Source organism: Mytilus californianus, unplaced genomic scaffold, assembly GCF_021869535.1.
Source record: "Mytilus californianus isolate M0D057914Y unplaced genomic scaffold, xbMytCali1.0.p SCAF_15, whole genome shotgun sequence".
In the NCBI taxonomy this organism is placed as follows: domain Eukaryota; kingdom Metazoa; phylum Mollusca; class Bivalvia; order Mytilida; family Mytilidae; genus Mytilus; species Mytilus californianus.
In genome coordinates, this window is record NW_026262637.1 from 10515651 (window position 1) to 10533596 (window position 17946).

The 17946-nt window shown below is 32.4% G+C and overlaps 1 protein-coding gene and 1 long non-coding RNA gene across 3 annotated transcripts in view; one reads left to right on the top strand and one right to left on the bottom strand.

Annotated features, from left to right (window-relative positions):
* The window catches only part of LOC127725390 (uncharacterized), a 75490-nt gene extending 61892 nt beyond the window's left edge, over positions 1 to 13598 (bottom strand). Inside the window, exon 1 of the long non-coding RNA XR_007992981.1 lies at positions 13551 to 13598. This is a non-coding gene — a long non-coding RNA (uncharacterized LOC127725390). The remainder of the gene's footprint in view (positions 1 to 13550) is intronic.
* Positions 1 to 17946, top strand: part of LOC127725386 (perlucin-like protein) — a 196721-nt gene that overhangs the window by 101547 nt on the left and 77228 nt on the right. The window lies entirely within an intron of this gene.

Sequence of the window (17946 nt, forward strand, 5' to 3'; positions counted from 1 at the left end):
GAACACACTACTACATATGTTTATACGTACCGAACACACTACTACATATGTTTATACGTACCGAACACACTACTACATATGTTTATACATACCGAACACACTACTACATATGTTTATACATACCGAACACACTACTACATATGTTTATACATACCGAACACACTACTACATATGTTTGTACATACCGAACACACTACTACATGAGGGGTTTGACACGCTCAAATGTACAAAATTGCGTTTCAGAGAACCAATGCACCAAATTAATTTTATAGGATTTAGTTTTACATTTAAACCTGTTGAAGGAATGTAATACTGGACAAGAACAATTCAAATGTAGGACAAAATCGGCTTACAACACGAAATTTATTCAAGCATGTGACAAAATGACAGGTATGTAACAGAGGATAGCGTAATTGCAGATGGATTGGTGGATATTTGCCGTTTGTTTAATGTTCAGTTGCAAGCATTTCATGCATATTCAGGACCAAACTAAGTTAAATGGTGACAAATTCATTGATCAAAATTGATTTCCAAGTGTTATTTAGGAATTCATATACCTAAACAAAAACAATATTATTGTGGAAATAAATTTTACTATTACTTATTGAACACAATAAAAAGATCAAACCCGCTAAAAGAAAAATAAACCCAGCGAAAGAAACTTTGAAAGAAAGCTGAAATAAATGAAATGTAAAATCAATTATACAAACAACTTTAAACTTTCAATGTTATAAAATAATGCTCATATTTTACTGGCCAGGTTTGTTTATAGCAAAAAATTACAAAACGTTTCTTGAAATAAATTTTGATTTATCAAGTTGAATACCTTATGCGATCTGTGGAAACACTCCTTGTTGTTGAATTGGTGTTTGGCTGACCTCAAATGATATTACGTGTTAAAACAATAACTTTTAATAAATAAGATTTCTAGTGTGTTTATAGCAAACTTAAACCAGAATGCGTACAGATGTCTCTGCTTATACGTAAGTGTGCATAACAGTCACAAATCACTTCTAAATATTAAAAATCAACGATGTAACATTAATCCATTACTGTTTTATCAAAAGTGATCGAGATGCGCTAATTACGTAATTCAAATGTTATGACACTTAATTTTTTTCCAAAACACATTATCGTTGTGCATCCTTTTATTAAAGTTTTGTTTTTATTCAACTCTTTAAAGCCGTATCTCAGAGGCACTGCTGAATATAATCTTTCAAAAAAAGCATATTTAAATTTCCATCTTTAAAACTTGTATATCAGATAAATTTGACCATGACCTAGAGCTCTGACCTGTCACACTAACTATAGAACGACTGTAATCACCTACTTAAATAACAGTTCAATTGAATCTTCTTTTAATTTGGTGCATTTAAATTTATACAATTAAGTAACCCATATTGAGCAATATCACATGATCTCTTGTGTTATTATTCTATTTGACTACAACAGTTTTTGTTATTTTTAAATGTTTGCAAAGATTTGAACTTTTTAATATAAGATTTTTGCTGGAGTAAACTCTTTTCATTATTTTCTATCCTTAGCAACAATGATGTTAAAGACCATGTCAAAACCAAAGTATTAGCGGTAATAATAGCTATCATTTCTTTATAAAACACAAATTCAAATTATCTCTCAGACTCTATAGTTTTGCATACTCTAAATATTCATTAGACTTTTTCGGAAGAGAAAACATACCTACCTCTGTATGGTACATTCAACCTATGTCAACATTTTGAAATTTAGGTATAAAATTATATGAAAAAATGTTGGCATATGTTGAATAAAATATAACAGATTAAGGTAGATGGGGTGTCTAAATTATAATCCATAGAATTTTTTAATAATTTGCCAAAATGTAGTTTATATCAAGCTTTTTAAAAAAAAATGATAAAAAGAATGGGTCACGGGGCTTATTTTCACGCTACAGGTTGTTCAAAATTAACAGATTTTGTATAGATTATGCATGGAAAACCCAATTTTCTGCCATAAAACGAAAACTACACCATAGAATTTTGAGATAAAATATGAGAAGATAGCTTTAATAGTATGCTTTCAGATAAGAAAAAGAAAAAATGGGGTCACCGGACCCGTTTTCTTGCTACATAATAAAATAGGTAAAATCCTAACACATTCTATTGTAAAAGTACCTTTATCTGAATTATCTGCCCTTACATTTGAGTTGCCTCCCCTTATGTGGCAAAGTTGGAAAACATTGAATCAAACAAAAGTTTTCTGTTTTTTGTAAAATACAACCATAAATATGATAAAACATGTCATTTTCTATATAGAAATGAAAATTCTTACACATGAATTACCTACTACTCTCAAAATTTGCACATTCTATTAAAGATCTAGACCGATTGTTTTCAGGTATTACAAAATCCAAGATGGAGGAAGACACCCTATCTACCTTAAGTGTTATAAAAACAAAAATTAATTAAGGGTCTATCAATTTACAACCAGTTTAAAATTGGCGTTTAAGTGTACCCAAAACTATTTTTGTTACTTGTAATAGTCAAAATGAAGGCAACTCTATGTGTTGCTGATCTCTTTTGTACCAGTATCATGTGAATATAATACAATATATGACGAAAATATTTGATGATATTTTTCTAAAGTAGAATCAAATCAAATGCATGGAAATAATGAATATAGCACTATTTAAAATCTGCTTCACATTGAAAAGTGTATTTTTTCATAGTTCAGTATTTATGAAATAAATGTGTTTTTGTATATATTTGTGTTACTTCTTATTACAATAGTGCTTTATTCTGCATTTCCATGTATTCTATTATACGAAAACACATATTTCGTAAATACTGACATCAGAATAAAACATATAAAAATATATCTGATAATACTGTAAGAGACTTGAGATCACCCCCGGTTTATGGTGAGTTTTGTGTTGCTCAGTCTTAAGTTTGCTATGTTGTATTTTGTATACTGTTGTTTATCTTTTGGTCTTTTTCTTTTTTTTTTTCGTCATGGCGTTGTCAGTTTATTTTCGACTTATGAGTTAGAATGTCCCTTTGGTATCTTTCGCCTCTCTTTTTGAATAGTCTGATAAATGGATGTTGTATTCGTTACGAATATCATATATCCTAGACAGATATTTTCTAGAAAGGACATGTCTGGCCTTTCCAAATCTGAATATTATTGTTTATACATGTTATGTAAATTAATATAACTAGATATCATTGAGATGGGAGCCATTTCTGTGGGCCCCGCTGTGAATAATGTGTGGTAAAAAATTTGTATCTTTATCATTGGACATGGGGTTGTCAACTGAAACCGAAGTTTATGACCTTGACCTTTGACCTAGGAAGTTGTGCATACATTATGACACACCCTCTGGTGTTGGTTTATACACATGTCAAGTATAAACTTTGAAATCACAATGGTTCTCAAGATATAGAGCGGACACGATCTTTACCATAGGACATGGGGTTGTCAACTAAAACCAAAGTTTTTGACCTTGATCTTTGACTTAGGAAGTTGTACATACATTATGACACACCCTCTGGTGTTGGTTAATATACATGTCAAGTATAAACTTTGAAATCATAACGGTTCTCTAGATATAGAGCGGACACAATTTGTTCAGAACGGACGGACGGACGGACGGACGGACGGACAAACGGACGGACAGACGGACGGACGGACAGACTGATCACTATAGGGCGTCCGCCATTCGGCGGGGCCCTAATTATGCCGCTACTCATATGTGCTTAGCAAATTGTAGTTCTCTGTGCATAGATTTCTATTCTTTATAAAATATTGTATGATTAAATGGGGAATTATGTGTCTAAGACATAGATATCATACTAAAGAGCTCTGTTAAATTAGTGAAAGCCCATTTTTTATATATGGTTACCAAAAATAATAAAGCACCTTTTCAAAATAAAATTTAAATTTAGATACATCAGATTTAATACACTTTTTAGCTTGGATACTCAGCAACAAGTCATAAGTGAGCAAATCTTGTATATCTGTGCTTTTTACCACACACTCAGATCAAGTACAAATTCGGGTAGCGTCACTTTTACTGTTCTTCAGTTATGCCCCTTTATAACTTTATGTGATATGGCATAATGCAAGCGGGGGCATCATCTGTGTCCAATGGACACATTTCCTATTTATTTTTAATTGCATATCTAGAACAACAAAATTTTGGAAGTATTTTACCAAACAAGAGTGTTTTATTGTAATATTTTTGTCTTTTTTTTCATATATCATATTTTTACTGCAATATAATTTTGCAAGTATTTAACTGTTGTTGTTTTATTCTAAAGGAGTAAGTTTTAAAGCTTTAAAATACTGACTGTATTTTACCTGTTATTAATTATTAATTGTTATAACAACACCTATTGTGTTTTGTTTGTAGGCATAGGTTGAATATGGTGTCTTCCTCGTGGTTTATTCCTTGAATGCCAACATCCTTTGATCTACCGGCAATTTACCTGTAAAATTATGTTGGCATTCGAGGAATAGGTGCAAGGAGTTATCACAACAAAAGCGCATGCTTATCAAAACAGTCATACTAATTAAGCAGACAGGTAAATTACAGGTAGCTAAATCTAGTTCATATTTGTCATAGTTTTTGAAAGTCATTTTTAACTATCACTGCTTGAAAAATATTGATTTTTCTTAAAATGAACATTGAAAAGTGTTGCATCACACAGTCAATATTTGCACATTCTACAATAGAGTCTTTCGACTTTGATGAGATTATTTGCAATATTTTATAGTTGTGAGTGCTGTAATATCCTCCCATATTACTTGTTAGAATTTTTTGAAACTTTGTATCTCGTGTTAGATTATTTTGTTCAGTTGTTCAGGATAATTTCTTGGTTATAATATTACACCTTTTTTTATTGTAAGTGATGCATAATATTTTGTTTAGTCGCTCTACTTTTCAGAATTCTTGTTACCTTATTGTACGAATTATAATGAAACTTTGTATAGTTGTGGAAGATATTTTCATACTTTTTTTTATAGCATAAAAAGAAGATAAATAAATCTATTTTGAATGACATATTATTTATTTGTACACAGTGCACACAGAAAAAAATACAAATAACATAAGCAAACATTAAGCAAATTGACAAAAGCACTACATATTTGATCAGATAACAATTGTTGAATAGTTTATACAAGAACTTTTCACATTTAACAGTTTTATTACAAGTGTAAAAGATAGGATTCTGTACAGTTGTCATCTCTCTGTTGGCGTGTCTCTGTTTCAGGTTACCGAGTCTGGTCTCAATTTCTCTGTATTTTCTTTTTTCTGTTGATTCGTTTACCACGGGCGGCGTACTGCAGCATTTGACATCTGGAAGCAGCTTCCTGGCGTTGTGACAGCTCGATCAACTTGTAGATATTTGGGTGTGGAGTCTGGACGATTTTCTTGACCTTTGAGTGCCACCCCTCTAAGTTGTTGGTTGTTCTTGGTCCTACAATGTTGTAATGGTTCCACAGATGACGGTTGCCTTCTACCCACTACTCGGTCACGTTTTCTGTAAATCTTGCGGTGTTGATATCAGTATCTACATTCTCTAAGTCTTGGAGAGACTAAAAACCAGACGTCCTCAACCTCATCTGTTGGTACCATTGGAAGAACTGCTGCTCTTCTCACCAGTCTGTGGATGTCCTCGTTGTTCGAATATGGAACTTGCAGGCCACAGTCTTGAGTTTTGCGCCAGATACAATTGGTGTAGTGGAAAAAGCAACCTTTCTTGGTGATGACAGGAAACACTGTAGATGCTGCATTGTGTGCTGCTGTCTCGTAGTCAAGTACTATAGTCTCTGGTTGAAGTTGCAGTTGGTGTTGTTGACATTTATCTTTAAGTTGTTAGAAGAAACGGATGTAGGTTGCCTGGTCTTAGTAGTAACGCAAAGACGAGTGGATATTTAGCTCCATCTACAAAGCTGTGTAGGGAGTATAACTGGTAAAAAGTAGAGGGACAACTGTAAAAGGTGCCATTACCATAAAGAGAAGAAGCTGCTGTCATGTGGCTCAAGTTGAAGTGGGGGCTGAATATCAGGATACGGTCTTGGTCTCCATCATCAATGAGTAGGAAGTTATCACCAGTTGTCGTCTCTTTCCATTTACCCTCTAAGTTGATCTCCTGTCTTGAAATTGGCAGTTGAGGTATCGTCTTACTGCTCTGGGTAAAGAGTGATGACTTGCAGGTTGTAAAGGTTACTCTGGACTAGTCTTTCAGAGTCGTTGTCTCAGTCTCTGTTGCGTAGTTTGACTAATTAGTCTTCATAGATTGTTGGTAATGGAGTGCTTTCAACAAGACATCTTTCGTTCATTCTTTTGAGTACTTGATCAACATTGAGTTGAACTGGATCTGAAGGGTGATTATGCTGATCTCTGATGTTAACTGGTATTCTATTGAGTGTGTTGATGGTAGCTTTGCAGTCAGACTTTACACATCTCCAGTAGCATCTGTTTCCCCGTTTAGTCTTTACTCTGTACTTGTAGTTATTGTAGACCAAGTTTTCTTTGCCAAGACGATTCTCAACAAACTGTATATTGAACTGTGCATTAGCCATACTTGAAAAGTAAATGACATGACTTGCCTATCCTCCCCTTTTATCTTCACATTATTGGCTTGGCATGTGCTCACTGAGTGTCAGCTTGGGCTTTGCGCATACTCATGCTCACCCAGTTTCCAGCTTGAAAGTTATCAAATTTGATTAATTATTTCTTATGATTTTTAAATTTTAATCAATTGTTCATTTGAAAATTTCATGTAGTTCACTTTAACTAATAAAATATTTAAAATGATGTGGAATTAAATAAATCTCTAATATCCTTTTTTTAGTTTGAAATAATTGTATCTTACTAAAATTTCTTTAGTATTTCTTATATATATGTCTTATGTTAAGAAAAGCATTTCCATTCCCCAAATATCTTTCTTTTACAAAGAAAAGTAAAACAAATGGTTAAATTTATTGATTTCTTTAAAATTGATAATAATTTTAACCCCAAATTCTACTATTTTATTTATCAAATGTTGCAATTTTATCAGGTTTACTAATTATTTTTAACAGTTCAATACTTATAAAAACATTTAAATAGTTATAAAAACACCTATTGTTATTATATAAACATCTAATGAAATATTTTTGTTGGCATTCAAGGAATAGGTAACATATAAAATGTTGGCATTCGAGGAAGACACCTTCCTCGTATTCCCACTTTTTAAAAATCACTATTGCTTCTATTCCCACGTGCAAATAACAATAGATGTTTTGATAAATAATGTGTTTTTATAACAATCAAGGTCAATCAAAAATTCACCTAAGATTTACCTGTATTTTTTAAAAGAAAACATATTTTTTACACTATTTAAATATATTATTTAAAAAAAAAATTAATGCACTGTTTATTTGTAAAATGTTTTTTTATTCTTCACAGCATTACCTAGTAGAATAAGTCCGATAAACAGAAGTAATATAAGATTAATAAATCATTGAATTTGTAAACCTAAAAAATTGTCACCCTAACACATAAATTGATGATAGATAATATAAAAACAAACTTTCCCATCTTGCAAGATTTCCATGTACAACAAACACAAAACGAACCTACCAGTTTTACCAAAAAAACGTTGATGAAATCAACATAGTTGGTATTTGGGCACGTGCTACCAAAGGTGACCCATTCTTACTGACAGATGACAACACAGTTGGGTATGTGTTAATCTTCAGTACTCAAAAGAATCTAACACATTAGCAGCATCAGATATCATATACTAGTATGGTAAAGGTACATTTTACTCCTGTCTAAGCCTATTTTTCAAACTTTATACATTTCACGCAATGGTTGACGGTGCACTGTATCCACTGGTACACAGTTTACCTCCAGCCAAGAGCCAACTAGTATACACAAGGTTCCTGACTTTACTCACAGATGTATGTCACCAACACCAACTACAACTTCAGCATACCACTATCTTCCTGGACTATGAAGTCGTCAACCGAAATGCAGCACAAGGAACAGGGATTCATATGTCATACAAGAAAGACAACAAAATTCATCAACTAGTACGCTGTGCCGTTGTCCGTCCACTTGTACCTACTGCTGAGGTCGAAGACGTGTGGTTTAATGCCCTAGCCGACATAGATCAGATTGATACTAACATCAACTACACGCCCTTTACAGGCTATGTAACAAAATACTGACGGAACCTTTACTAAACACAGGGACTGCGGACTACACATCATCTAAATGGTTAGCAAAGCAGCGGAAGAAACATTCAAGCACCCACATACAAACATCTTTAAAATCATAAAACTACTGAAACATGAGGAAACTACGCCCTGACCATGATCCAGTATGCAGCTGGTGGGAAGAGAGTGGCCCAAAAACGACAGTTTGTCGAAATCAACAACAGATTAGAAGAGCTTAAGGTTAGACGCCGCTACCAGAAAGTCATAACAGTACTGTTTGGTGATGCAGCCTCCCACCTTCTTCACGTTGAATAGATTAATAAACTTTGATAGACTTATATACAGTGAATTTCTAATGTGTGTGCTACAATGTGTGATTTGTTTTAGGGCTGTTAACTTGTATTGTTTATTTCATATTATAATGCTTGCTTGACTCTACTGTTTAATTTGTGTTATAAAAGAAATAAGATAATTTACTATGTTTGTTTCCATTCCTTTCATATTTGTTCAAATTAAAAACAGAATTCATACACATAAAAAATAACCTTTCACCTTTAAAGTTGAATAAACAATGTTTATACAGTGTAATCCTTTGTTTGCACAAGTGATCTTCCTATTCCTCATGAATGTTTACTTTTCTTACCTGATTTATAAAAAGTGGGAATAGGAGGAATGAACCGTTGACTATATATTTTTCAAATGTTGGCATAGGTTGAAGACACCCTCTGTATTCGCAAGGGACAATTATGTCATTTACAAAAAACCGGAAATACACCTGTTTTTTTCAACGAAACTAATTAAGTCACAAGAAGAACCTTGTAGGTTTTGTTTAAAACGGGGACAATTAACCATAATGGTCATTAATCTATGATATGGGAATGCTAGATAAAATCTAAAGATATAATGTTCGCCAGAATGCATTAACTCTGACTTAATTAGCTCTAGAAGTGTTAAACTTAAAATAATCTAAAAATAATTTAAAAAAATATGTTAAAGGTTAAAAAGGCTATTTGATCTTATAGGTAGGGTCTTATGATGTAGGTGAATATCAGTCATATCCAGGACCGATAACTCTGTCGATATACAATGTTGAAATGTATGCAAATTTTTGTACACGAGTTAAAATTTTCATATTGGTTTTTTTTTATGCCTGGATTTTGCAAAACGCATTGAATTAAAAAAATAATTACTATAAAGCTATAGCTTCTTCTGATTACGGTGTTTTACATGAGAGAGGTAAAATCTTAATGTAAGCACTTCGCAGGATAGGATAATAGGGCGATCGACTAAATATACAACTTACAATTTCTGCGGTCACCATCATTTATAAGTTGATAACAGTATCTCAATTTGTCAACTTGTAACCGATAGTTTTAACTCTGTGATGCCAAATATCCTTCATATCAATCTGCCATTATGACAGTTTTTGTATTTTGCTGACATTTACAATTGGACATGACTATGTAATCGCATGGCAATTGCTAAATGTATAGCAGGAGATTATTGTATGTCGACTCGGTATTATTCTGTGATGGACCGGAGCTCATGCAAGTCTTTTTATGGGCACTCCTTTTTGTATGTTTTATAATTGGACTGATGAGATATTAGAACATGATAAATATACTACCTTAAACAACAGTTCAATTGCATGTTCTGTTTAATTTGGTGCATTTAAGTTTATACAATTTAGTAACCCATATTGAGCAATATCACATGATCTCTTGCGTTATTATTCTATTTTGACTACAACAGATTTTGTTATTTTTTAATGTTTGCAAATATTTGAACTTCTTAAATCAAAGATTTTTGCTGGAGTAAATTCATTTCATTATTCTCTATCCTTAGCAACAATGATATTAAAGACCATGTCATTTACAAAAAGCCGGAAATACACCTGGATTTTTCAACGAAACTATTTAAGTCATTATTTATCTTTGGAAAACAAACAAAAGAACCTTGTAGGTTTTTCGTATCAACATGATTCATACAAATAGTTTGATCCATTTTATTGTTGCACAACTGGTTATCCCAAATATATCGCTATCAATAGTTATTGGTTTTAATGTCAATAAGTGGAATGGTGCAATATATCAAAGGTAAACCGTATTGAATTGAAGGTAAGGTTACAGCAATTTGATGTGTAGTTCTTCGTACAACTCATACCCAACCTTACCTTACCTCTGTATCTTTAAATCCTTCAAAGGATAACCATATTGCTATGTGTAATAATCCTCCACATGGTGGATATCCACAGTGATTGTTTTGTATACACATACAGAAGTGCTATTTTAATACCTTGTACTGTTCATTCAAAAAGGGACTGGCTTATGTACACCCTATTTTTTATAAATCCCAACTCTGTTGTGTTTAAAAGATAAAAAGTTTTACTCTCCTTATGAATCGATAAACCATAAATGGTCATCTGTCAGTGGTTTACAATAATAAAACGGCTATCGTTTAAAACGGGGACATTTAACCATCATAATGGTCACTAATCGATAATTATATGGGAATGCTCGATAAAATCTAAATGCATTTACTCTGAATTCATCAGTTCTAGAAGTGTTTAAACTTAAAATAATCTAAAAATAATCGAGAGGTACAAGAGGCTAGTTGATCTTATAGGTGGGGTCTAATATTGTAGGTGTATATCAGTCATATCCAGGACCGATAACTCTGTCGATATACAATGTTGAAATGTATGCAATAACATATTTTTGTGCACAAGTTTAAATTTCAATATTGTTTTTTTTTAATCCCTGGATTTTGTAAAACGCATTGATTAAAAAAAAATGACAGAGGTCTATTTAGGATAAATTGTATTTTAGCGACTTGGATAAGTCATTGCGCATCATTAGTTGTCTATTCATATACATAACGGGGCTCCAATGGGTATTCGCTGGAGAAAACACTCCTACCTATATGTACGATGCAAATCTTCCTTTTGGTCACTCGAGGAGTCCAAAAATATTTCAAATATTAAGTTCATCTGTGTGTTGTATAATGCAAAAAAATAATGTAAATTGTATTGCGTACTTAGATGATTTCCTAGTAATTGAAAATAATCATTCAAAATGTGTCTATGGTTTGTTTATCTTGATCCGCACAATAAGAGAGTTAGGTTTCAACATCAGCTAGCCAAATGTTGAAGGGCCGTCTCAAAGATTAGTATTCCTGGGAATTATCATTGATACACGTAATCTCTTGCTTACAATGCCTGCTGAAACACAGCAAGTTCTAATTCAAATGGTGTTATCATTCAAAGATCATAAGGGAGCAAGTATTAAACACCTGCAATATTTGTGTGGAAAACTTAATTGGGCATGTCAAATGGTAAAAAGTGGGAGGAAGTTTGTTAGGAGATTAATCGATGATTTAGTACTTACAAATAATAATAGAAATGCAAAAGTTTTATTGTCAAAGGAATTCTTTGCTGATAATGATTGGTGGATTGACTTTATGAGTAATTTTAATGGATCTGTAAAATTTTTAGATGTATAAAAAGTAACTTCTTTACAGACTGACAGTTCATCAGGAGGGGGCGCAGGCTATTTATTATGAAGGATATTATTTCTACGTTAACTGGGCAGTAGATTTCCCGGAAATGCAAAATTACCATATCAACATTAAAGAAACAATGGCTGTGGTACTATCAGTGGTCAGATGGGGTCATTTGTGGGAAAATAAAACAGATGTAGTTTGTAGACAATATGACCACAAAGTGCGTTATTAATAAAGGAACTTCGAAGAATAAATGTTTGATGGTATATCTAAGATTACTATTTTGGTGTCAGTCGTGTATAACTTTGATATAAAGGCAAAATTTATAAGTGGACGAAATAATGTAATTGCAGACGCGGCATCCAGATTACATGAACACGGCCAATTGACAAAACAAGTTGCTTTCTTTAAAAAAAGAAAAGCAATATGTGAACCTAAGAACGCTGACTGCCGGGTCACCAACAGATTGTTGCTGAATTTCATGTTTGCTTTTGAATTGAAATAATTGACTGTGAATAGAAGAAGCCAGTTGAAAGTGTATATTTACAGCTACTATTCGAATATACATTTTAAAGCACGACTATATTATTTATTACTTGGGAATGTACATAATTTTTCTGATTATAACCCTTTTGCAAATCAGATAAAACTAATTAAGTCATTATTTATTTTTGGAAAAAAAAACCAGAAGAACCTTGTAGGTTTTGTTTAAAACGGGGACATTTAACCATAATGGTCATTAATCTATGATATGGGAATGCTAGATAAATTCAAAAGATATAATGTTCGCCAGAATGCATTAACTCTGACTTCATTAGCTCTAGAAGTGTTAAACTTAAAATAATCTAAAAATAATTTTAAAAAGCTATTTGATCTTATAAGGTGGGGTCTTATGATGTAGGTGAATATCAGTAATATCCAGGACCGATAACTCTGTCGATATACAATGTTGAAATGTATGCAATAAAATATATTTGTACAAAGTTAAAATTTTCATATTGGTTTTTTTTATGTCAGGATTTTGCAAAACGCATTGAATTAAAAAACTATTACTATATAGCTATAGCTTCTTCTGATTACGGTGTTTTACATGAGAGAGGTAAAATTTTAATGTAAGCACTTCGCAGGATAGAATAATAGGGCGATCGACTAAATTTACCACTTACAAGTTCTGCGGTCACCATCATTTGTTGGTTGATAACAGTATCTCAATTTGTCAACTTGTAACCGATAGTTTTTATTCTGTGATGCCAATCTGCCATTATGACAGTTTTTGTATTTTTCTGACAACTACAATTGGACATGACTATGTAATTGCATGGCAATTGCTAAATGTATAGCAGGAGATAATTGAATGTCGACTCAGTATTACTCTGTGATGGACCGGAACTCATGCAAGTCTTTTTATGGGCACTCCTTTTTGTATGTTTTATAATTGGACTGATGAGATATTAGAACATGATAAATATACTACCTTAAACAACAGTTCAATTGCATGTTCTGTTTAATTTGGTCCATTTAAATTTATACAATTTAGTAACCAATATTGAGCAATATCACATGATCTCTTGCGTTATTATTCTATTTTGACTACAACAGTTTTTGTTATTTTCAAATGTTTGCAAATATTTGAACTTCTTAAATCAAAGATTTTGCTGGAGTAAACTCTTTTCATTATGTTCTATCCTTAGCAACAATGATATTAAAGACCATGTCAAACCAAAGTATTAGCGGTAATAATACCTATGATTTCTTTATCAAACACAAATTCAAATTATCTCTCAGACTCTATAGTTTTGCATACTCTAAATATTCATTAGACTTTTTCGGAAGAAAAAAACAAGAAGAGAAAACATACATACCTCTGTATTCGCAAGGGACAATTATGTCATTTACAAAAAGCCGGATATACACCTGGATTTTTCAACGAAACTATTTAAGTCATTTTTTATCTTTGGAAAACAAACAGAAGAACCTTGTAGGTTTTTCGTATCGACAAGATTCATACAAATAATTTGATCCATTTTATTGTTGCACAACTGGTTATCCCAAATATATCGCTATCAATAGTTATTGGTTTTAATGTCAATAAGTGGACTGGTGCAATATATCAAAGGTAAACCGTATTGAATTGAAGGTAAAGTTACAGCAGTTTGATCTGAGTTCTTCGTACAACTCATACCCAACCTTACATTACCTCTGTATCTTTAAATCCTTCAAAGGATAACCATATTGCTATGTGTAATAATCCTCCACATGGTGGATATCCACAGTGATTGTTTTGTATAAACATACAGAAGTGCTATTTTAATACCTTTCACTGTTCATTAAAAAAGGGACTGACTTATGTACACCCTATTTTTTATAAATCCCAACTCTGTTGTGTTTAAAAGATCAAAAGTTCTACTCTCCTTATGAATCGATAAACCATAAATGGTCATCTGTCAGTGGTTTACAATAATAAAACGGCTATCGTTTAAAACGGGGACATTTAACCATCATAATGGTCACTAATCTATAATTATACGGGAATGCTCGATAAAATCTAAATGCATTGCCTCTGACTTCATCAGTTCTAGAAGTGTTTAAACTTAAAATAATCTAAAAATAATCTAAAAATAATCGAAAGGTACAAAAGGCTAGTTGATCTTATAGGTGGGGTCTAATATTGTAGGTGTATATCAGTCATATCCAGGACCGATAACTCTGTCGATATACAGTGTTGAAATGTATGCAGTAACATATTTTTGTACACAAGTTAAAATTTCAATATTGTTTTTTTTTAATCCCTGGATTTTGTAAAACACATTGATTAAAAAAAAATGACAGAAGGTCTATTTAGGATAAATTGTATTTTAGCGACTTGGATAAGTCATTGCGCGTCATTAGTTGTCTATTCATACATATAACGGGGCTCCAATGGGTATTCGCTGGAGAAAACACTCCTACCTATATGTACGATGCAAATCTTCCTTTTGGTCACTCGAGGAGTCCAAAAATATTTCAAATGTTAAGTTCATCTGTGTGTTGTATAATGCAAAAAAATAATGTAAATTGTATTGCGTACTTAGATGATTTCCTGGTAATTGAAAATAATCATTCAAAATGTGTCTATGGTTTGTTTATCTTGATCCGCACATCAGAGAGTTAGGTTTCAACATCAGCTAGCCAAATGTTGAAGGGCCGTCTCAAAGATTAGTATTCCTCGGAATTATCATTGATACACGTAATCTCTCGCTTACAATGTTTGCTGAAACACAGCAAGTTCTAAATCAAATGGTGTTGTCATTCAAAGATCATTAGAGAGCAAGTATTAAACACCTTCAATCTTTGTGAGGAAAACTTAATTGGGCATGTCAAATGGTAAAAAGTGGGAGGAAGTTTGTTAGGAGATTAATCGATGATTTAGTACTTACAAATAATAATAGAAATGCAAAAGTTTTATTGTCAAAGGGATTCTTTGCTGATAATGATTGGTGAATTGACTTTATGAGTAATTTTAATGGATCTGTAAAATTTTTAGATGTACAAAAAGTAACTTCCTTACAGACTGACAGTTCATCAGGAGAGGGCACAGGCTATTATGAAGGAGATTATTTCTACGTTAACTGGGCAGTAGATTTTCCGGAAATGCAAAATTACCATATCAACATTAAAGAAACAATGGCTGTGGTACTAGCAGTAGTCAGATGGGGTTATTTCTGGGAAAAAAACCAGATGTAGTTTGTACAGACAATATGACCACGAAGTGCGTTATTAATAAAGGAACTTCGAAGAAAATAAAAGAAGAGAGGTGAAATAAACTTTTGGATGTTGTATTTTAACTGATTTTGATATGGCAAAAGTGATTAGGCCAGGTGCAAAAAGGTGATATTTATAGTTTTCGGAACATCTCTTGACTTGTCCATAGGGGTATGGATGTGTATTGGCTAAATTTGTAAGATACTGGGGAGCAATCTTTCTGAATGTTGGATGTATATTTGGACTAGTACTGTACTTTACACACACAAAATAGTTGACAGAAAGATTCGGTGCATTTTTTTTAAATGAAACAAAACGTTATAAAGAACTAATAGAGGAATTTAATTGTGGTCTATGGCCTAAGAGGTGAATTCATGAAATATTGAATTTGTACTTTGACAACTTCCCTGAATGATTTATTGGTATTAATTTGTCAACCTACATGAGAATAAATGATTTCCACTTTTTTTGATAGAAATTTTGTAAAAAAAGTGATATTTCAGCCTACATGCCCAAAATTGAACTTTTTCAGTTGTTTCAATATTTTTACGAAAGTAGCATGCTTACTTTCTCTCTGACAGGCTTTTCTGATTTTCTATTTGTGTTTGTGGTAGCTAATGTAGATGTTTAACTCATTTTTGAACACTGAACAAACAAAAAAAAGTAGATAAAATCAGAATAAGAGTACAAAATGTGCTGCTTTAATCATGTTAATGGTCTTAATCTAACGGTCAGTATGAAGCAAGTGAAAAATGAGGTTTCAATGCACATACAAGTTGAATTCCTTTTAGCAGATTTCACTGAATCTGTATCAAAAGCACTTGTTACTGGTTGTTTGACCTTGTCTGTTTCACAGACTACCTTTATTTTCTTTTGTTTGATAGCTAGTGGTTAAAATATTGAGGCTGAAATTTCATGCCGGTTTTAAAAAGTACAGTAAATAACTTTGAAGCAGACCATACTGTCTACATATATAGTTGAAAGTGACAGTCTTGTTACATCCAGGCTCCATGTTTTATCACATCTAAGCAAAGAATTGAGCAAAAAGAAGCATATCTCCATCTCCCATATCATTTACATGCTTTTTAATATGCAAATGTGGGAAACGACCTAAATTGACAACCTGTTTTTTTAAGCTTGACATTGCTGAAGACCATTTTATTCACATGTGTTATGCTATTTGAAACTTATATTTCCATTAAAAGTACATTTATAACATGTAAAAGGTTTTTTTATAAATTAACAACTCCAGAAAATTGTGGTAAGTGAAAAATATTACATTTCATATAAGGCCTCACTTCATTTGAAAACCTCTATTTTTTGGCACAGGCTCATATAAAATTAACTTCTAGCCATTTTTTATAAGTCTGAAACATGAAGTATGCTATCTGTTGCTTTTAATAGGTGATAACTGATACATAGAGATATTAAAAAGTGTATGTTTTTGTATATTATGGTTTTTAGAAGCCCAAATTTAATAGTTGAAATTGTTCTAATTCAACGCCACAATTCAGCACCCAAAGTTCAGATATAACAAATACAACATTATTTATAATTGGTATTATATGGCTTTGAAACTTTGTAAAAGAGGGACGAAAGATACCAGAGGGACAGTCAAACTCATAGATCGAAAACAAACTGACAACGCCATGGCCAAAAATAAAAAGACAAACAGACAAATAATAGTACAGATGACACAACATAGAAAACTAAAGACTTAGCAACACGAACCCAACCAAAAACTGGAGGTGATCTCAGGTGCTCCGGAAGGGTAGGCAGATCCTGCTCCACATGTGGCACCCGTCGTGTAAACTGTTTCATAATACACTAAGCTTAAATCATGCCAAGTTTTATTAGAATTGGTCAAGTTTTAGACCCCTAATAGGCTGAAGACAACAATCAATAACCCTGCTTTTAGTTGTCCACGAATATAGTTCCTTTTAATTAGATTGTATTTTTTCTTAATTCTTTTTCTTTCCCTTCCTCACTTATTTCTTAGTTTGTTTGGGGTGGAAACGAAAAAAGAGAGGTGAAATAAACTTTTGGATGTTGTATTTTAACTGATTTTGATATGGAAAGAGTGATTAGGCTAGGTGCAAAAAGGTGATATGTATAGTTTTCGGAACATCTCTTGACTTGTCCATAGGGGTATGGATGTGTATTGGCTAAATTTGTAAGATACTGGGGAGCAATCTTTCTGAATGTTGGATATATGTTTGGACTAGTACTGTACTTTACACACACAAAATATTTGACAAAAAGATTCGGTGCATTTTTTTTAATGAAACAAAACGTTATAAAGAACTAATAAAGGAATTTAATTGTGGTCTGTGGCCTAAGAGGTGAATTCATGAAAAATTGAATTTGTACTTTGACAACTTCCCTGAATGATCTATTGGTATTAATTTGTCAAACTACATGAGAATAAATGATTTCCACTTTTATGTGATAGAAATTTTGTAAAAAAGTGTCATTTCAGCCTACATCCCCAAAATTGAACTTTTTCAGTTGTTTCAA